This window comes from Dipodomys ordii, unplaced genomic scaffold, assembly GCF_000151885.1.
Source record: "Dipodomys ordii isolate 6190 unplaced genomic scaffold, Dord_2.0 Scaffold2, whole genome shotgun sequence".
NCBI classification, from domain to species: Eukaryota; Metazoa; Chordata; class Mammalia; order Rodentia; family Heteromyidae; genus Dipodomys; species Dipodomys ordii.
The window spans coordinates 27,354,139-27,360,453 of NW_012267218.1; the positions used below are offsets into that span (position 1 = coordinate 27,354,139).

Genomic DNA, 6,315 nt, shown 5'->3' on the forward strand with positions numbered 1-6,315 from the left:
AAGAAAAAGAAAAAGAAAAAGAAGAAAGAAAATTCAGACTGTGGATATAATCAGTGGTAGAGTGCTTGCCAAGCACATTTGTGGCCCTGGGTTCAATTCCTAGAAACTCATCTTAACTACAACAACAGTAGCAGCAGCAACAATAACCAAAGAAATATTCAGCTGGTATGGTAGCACATGCCTGTAATCCTAGCATTCCAGATGCCAAGACAGAAAGATCAAGAATTCTAGGCCAGTCAAAGCCCAGTTGTTCACACCAGTAATCTGAGCTACTCAGGAGGCTGAGATTGTGGTTCAAAGCATGCTAGGATAGGAAATTTTTTTTTTTTTGGTCTAGTCATGGGGCCTGAACTCTGGGCCTGGGCGCTGTCCCTCAGCTCTTCACCTCAAGGCTAGGGCTCTACCACTTGAGCCACAGAGCCACTTCCAGCTTTTTTTTTTCCTTTCTGCTCATGTGGTGCAGAGGAATGGAACCTAGGGCCTCATGCATGCAAGGCAAGCATTCTACCACTGAGCTACCTTCCCAGCCCCCATGATACTTTTTTTTTTTTTTTTTTTGGTCGGTCGTGGAGCTTGAACTCTGGGCCTGGGCGCTGTCCCTCAGCAATTCAGCTCAAGGCGAGCGCTCTACCACTTGAGCTACAGCGCCACCTCCGGTTTTCTGGTGGTTTATTGGAGATAGGAGTCTCACGGTCTTTCCTGCCCGGGCTGGCTTTGAACCACGAGTCTCAGATCTCAGCCTCCTGAGTAGCTAGGATTACAGGCGTGAGCCACCAGCGCCCGGCTCCCCATGATACTTTTATCTCCAAGTAACCACCAGAAAACCAGAAGTGGAGCTGTGGTTCAAGGTAGTAGAGTGCTAGCCTTGAGCAAAAGAGCTCAGGGGCAGTGCCCGGGCCCTGAGTTCAAGCCCCATGACTGACTAAAAACAAAACAAAAAACAGAGCAGAGATATGGAGAATGGACTGAAAAAATATCCCAAGATACAAGAAAGAAAGACTGGGGTATAGGAAGTGGTAAGATTTATCAAAGTTTTTGGATTCTCAACCTGGATTAACTAAATCTGTCCATAGAGAGACTTAGAGAATATGCTCCTAGTGCCTGAATTCATCATAGCCAGAAACAAAACCAGCCCAGGTATGGCCCACTTCTATAGTAATTCTATTCAGCACTAATAAGGAATGAAGGGTATGGATCAAATGACTTCAAGGTAAAAGAAGCCAGGCACACTATTTACGTAAAATTCTACAACAGCCAAACTACTCCTTGATGGAAAAATATCGGAACAGTAGTTTCCTCTGGAGGAGGAGGGTTGCAAGGCAGACACTGCAGTTGGGCGGTGTAGTAGCTGTACATCCAAAACCTAGGGAAGGGCATTTCAGGAATGAGGAACTTTCTGGAATGGTGGTGAAGATCAACATCTTGATAGGTGCTTGGGTGACAAGGGAAAAGGATGCCTGTAATATCAGCAGGTGGGAGGGTGAAGCAGGAGGACTGCAAGTTGAAGGCCAGCCTGGACTACACAGCAAGATCCTAAGAGGTCATTTTGCTTTTCTCCTGCTTGTATGACTGATGAATGGCTATAGTTTATCTCTTGTCTTTCCACAATGCAAGTCCCAAGAGCTCAGGGAACTTAATTGGCTCCTTCACTACTGTAAGGCAGTATCTGGCAATGAGGTGATAGTACTCAACAAATACTCATTAAAGGAAGAAAACTCGATTTGATCAATGTTCCTGATGCAATCATCAGGTTCAAACACTCTATTAATTCAAGTGAAACAGGTTTTTTGTCCCCTTCACTGAGGCTTTAAACAGGTAGTTTAAAACAGAGTTTGAATCTTACCAAAAGGTTGCTCAGAGATTCAAACCTTTTAGTGCTTCAACATTTCCCATGACTGAAATAATTTGGGATTCTGATTAAAAAGTTTTTGGCTGGGTCTGGTGACGCATGACTGTAATTCCAGCATTTAGGGGGCGTAGGCAAGAGGATGAGTTAAAACCAGCCTTGGCTGAGTTACATAGCAAGTTTATGTCTCAAAAAAACAACAAGAAAAATGTTTTGTCAGGCACGGGTGGCTTACATATGTAACCCTAGCTACTTGGGAGGACGAGAATGGAAGGACTGTAGTACAAGATAAGCCCAGGCAAAATGTTCACAGATCCTCATCTCAACAGAAAAATCTGGGCATGGTAATTTACACCTGTCATCTCAGCTACAGCAGCAAAGTCTAATAGGAGGATCAAATTTCAGGCCAGCTTGGACAAAAAGAGACCTGTCATTTCAAAAATAACCAAGGTAAAGGACCAGAGAGTGACTCAAATGGCAGAGTGTCTCTGCCTAGCAGGTGTGAGGCCCAGTTCAAACCTCAATGCTACCACCAAAAAAAAGTTTTTTGTATGCAACAATCATTATTATCAATTGTTAACTAAGGGTAGATTATGAACAACCTATTTTTCATTTTTTAAATTCTTTATAAGTATAAAATCTGATATCAGTATATAGTCAGAATACTCAAATAGAAGTTTGGGGGGATTTTTTTTTTTTTGTCAGTCATGGGCTTGAACTCTGGGCCTGGGCACTGTCCCTCAGCTCTTCAGCTCAAGGTAAGTGCTCTACCACTTGAGCCACAGCACCACTTCCGGTTTTCTGGTGGTTTATTGGAGATAAGAGTCTCTTGGACTTTGCTGCCCAGGCTGCCTTTGAACCACGAGTCTCAGATCTCAGCCTCCTGAGGAGCTAGGATTACAGGCGTGAGCCACCGGCGCCTGGCTTCAAATATAAGTTTTTTTTAGAGACAAGCAATTAAATATTCCACTTGACAACATATAATCACATTCATGGGCTAAATCACATTTTAATAAATTAAACAATTATGTTACAAGTGTTTGCAGAATAATACAACATGTGATAACAACAAAGACCCTGAGTAAAATATTCTGGGTCCAAATCTAGCCTCTGCCACTTGCTGTGTGCAATTTACTAAACTTTTTTATACCACTTTTTTAATACCACTGTAGTTCTGCAGACCACAGAACTATTAAAGGAAAGAAAAAAGAATCAGACACTTAAAATAGTCAAGGTTAGCCCTTAAGTCCAAATAAAGGATTCTCTCTATTATATGGTAGACCATGACCTGATTTCTGCCTACATACTTGCAGGATCTTGAAAGTGGAAAGGACCTTTCAGTGGAAAGGTCCTTGCATTCTATATACCTTGCTTATGTATAGCCAGGTATGGTAGCTCACCTGTAATCCTAGATACTCAAGAGGCTGAGACTGGGAAAATGGTGGCTCAAGGCTATCCCAGGCTAAAGGTTAACAAGATCCTATTTCAGCCGAAACAAAACTGGTTGTGAGTGCCAGCCTTTGGGGAAGAGAGGAGACTGAATGTGCAGCTACCATCTCAGCAGCTACTTGGGAACCATAAATAGGAAGATTAAAGTCCAGGATATGCATGGAAATGTCGTAATGAAATCCCCCCTTATATAGCAAAGAAAAGTAGGAGAGGAAGGAAGGAAGGAAGGAGTCAGGCAGGCAGAAAGGAAGGCAGGCAAGTAAGCAAAGCAAGAGCTCAGATCAGTCCAGGGGAAACAGTGAAGCCTTATTCAAAAAAAGGTCTGGGAATGTGGCTTTATGTTAGAGTGCTTGACTAGCATGTATGAAGCCCTGGGTTCAATTCCTCAGTACCATATGAACAGAAAAAGCCAGAAGTGGCATGTGGTTCAAGTGGTAGAGTGCTAGCCTTGAGCAAAAGAAGCTGAGGTGCAAGGCCTTGAATTCAGATCTCAGTACCATATCACACACACAAAGGCTGAAACCACCAAACCTCTAAAAGAGCTCAGATGAAATAGCAATATATATGATGCACTGTTGGTAGGCAGAAGTTTGTCATCAACTGCACAAAGGCATTCATCTTTCAGAAACACTCACACAGCACACATACACATGTACAAAGTTTCTCTTGGTGCAATGTGTCCAACACTGGAATAAACTGCAAATAACCTATAGAATTCCACATTCTATGAAAGGTTAACACACTATGGAACTTCTAGAAAAGTAGAAAGAATAGGTCAGTCTATATAAAGACAAAGTTTCAAGACCCATTTTTAAGCATAAAACATCAAGTTGCAGAATAGGTACCATATGGTATATTTGTAAGAAAATATGCATTTATAAAATTTAACATGAAATCTTTGCAAACACATGCATTTATACACATTTGTCAATAAATGTAAAAAGAAATAAAAAATAAAATGTAACCCAAACTGGTAACAGTTCTTTGGAGTGGACAGCTTGGTGAAGAGGATGAGATTGTGTGTGTGTGTGTGTCTGTCTGTCTGTGTGTGTCTGTGTCTATGGGTAAAGAGGAATTTACATGATTTTTACAAGATTATATAGAGATGTGTATATATAAACATATAGGTACATATAAACATATGTAACTACATACAGGATCATATATACCTATGTACATGCATACATGTACACATAGATCTATGTATAGAGAGAAATGTATATTTCATTTTTAATTGAGAAATGTATTTTTAATTGGAGAAAAAAGAACCATTATGAATGATACTGATATACACTGTATCAGTGAGTGAAGAAGGCAGAAGGAAATTCACTGAAAGTGGCTGAATAATAAAAGTAGAGATGGGGAAAGTGAGAGCGGTAAGGGGGTCAAATCTAATTAAAGTACTGTATATGCATGTATGAAATACAACAGTAAACCTCCTTTGAACAAAGAACACACACACACACTCACACACACACACAAATGACAAGAAAGTAAATAGTTCCTGTCTTGAATGGAAGTATTAAGTATCAGTATCAGTGGGGGCCAGGGGGGAGAATGGCGAGTGGAAGAGGTGAATATGGTTAAAATATTTTATGTATGTTTGTGGAGTTTCTTGAGATTGGTTTGGGTAGGAGGGGAGATGAGGGAGGGGGAGGGGTTAAGTCCCATGAAGATGCGTTGTATGGTAAGTGGACATTTCCAAATGAAATTGATACTAACAAATACGGGGAAATGATTAGTTGCCTGGAGTAAAACTAAAATGAACATTTTAAAATGTATTTTCAACATAAGCCCTACTTGGCCAAATTGAAGCATTTCCTCCATGTAACCTCTTTTCTCCCACACTTTCTAATTTAGATAATTATAAAAATGTTGCACTTGCAATCCCTTCTATTGTAATCCAACTTTTTAAAAAGGCGTGGTCTTGTGTTTCCAAGAAGGAGGTATTCGAAAGTAAAGAAGGAAGGATACAGAAGAGTGTCGAGTCCAACAGCACATCCAAAGCTGTAAAGTCTTGGGTTTGGTTGCATTTTGACGCGCAGATCTCCGCTTTGTAGCCATGTCTAGGATTCTTGTTTGACCGAAAGGGAAAGGGGTGGCTGGCAGCGAGGCCAGGGCAGCGAGGCCAAGAGCGGCGGGTGCGAGAGGCCAGGGGACCGGGGGCCCCTGAACAGAGCGGCGGGAAGGGCCGCGGCGCCCCGGGATTACCATCGCGGGTTCCCGGGTGAATGCCTGGCTGGAAAAGCCTCGAGGGGACGCTGGAGAGGACGGAGGGAGGACGAGGGGATGGACGCGCGGACAGAGGGCCAGCGGAGGGCCTTGTCGAAGCCCCACAAAGCGGGGCCGCCCGCCCAGGTGTGTGGGGGCTCGGAGGCCGCGCCCGAGGGTGGAGAGAGGGGGGACAGGACCGACTCGATGGGGAACAGCAAGGACCCATCCACCGGCGCCCCCACCCCACGCACTGTCGTACCCCAGTATCACAACCGTTCTCCATCCGCGCTGGAAACGCCCTCGGCTCCGCGGACAGACCCAGCGAAGGCTTCTCTCACCCCCGAGCTTCACTTACCCGCAGCCTCCGACCCGAGCAGCGCACCTGCGGCACCTCACGCTGAAAAGCTGGAACCACCGCCACCCGCCTGCGCGCGCACACACCCGGATCCACTAGAGCCGTAACCACTTCCGGGCCAGAGGCTGCTCAGAAGGATGTCATACCAGCTGGAGTGCGGAGATGGGAGGCGCCATCTTGTACGGAAGCCCTGGGGGCGGCTGTTAATCCAGTTTATTCACTGTTGAACAAAGGACCTATGAAAATGGGGAAGGCTGAACGTTCCTTCAGAAAAGTGGTGTTATTATTTCTGCGATACTATTTGTGTGCTATGTTTTGGCTTTGAAGGAGGAAGCTTATAAAACCTTCACGATTGCCATGTACAATTTTTGAATCTTTATTACCTCGGTAGTGTTTTGCTACTACAGTTCTTTTTATTTATTTCTTTGTTTCCCCCCAGTACTGGGGCTTG

At 43.8% G+C, this 6,315-nt stretch overlaps 1 protein-coding gene across 2 annotated transcripts in view; it reads right to left on the reverse strand.

Moving 5' to 3' along the window:
- The window catches only part of Exd2 (exonuclease 3'-5' domain containing 2), a 34,521-nt gene extending 28,604 nt beyond the window's left edge, over positions 1-5,917 (reverse strand). For both annotated transcript variants that reach the window (XM_013017516.1, XM_013017508.1), the window contains exon 1: positions 5,865-5,917. The gene's annotated coding sequence lies outside the window, so the exon portion shown is untranslated. The remainder of the gene's footprint in view (positions 1-5,864) is intronic.
- Between the last annotated feature and the right edge of the window lie 398 nt (positions 5,918-6,315).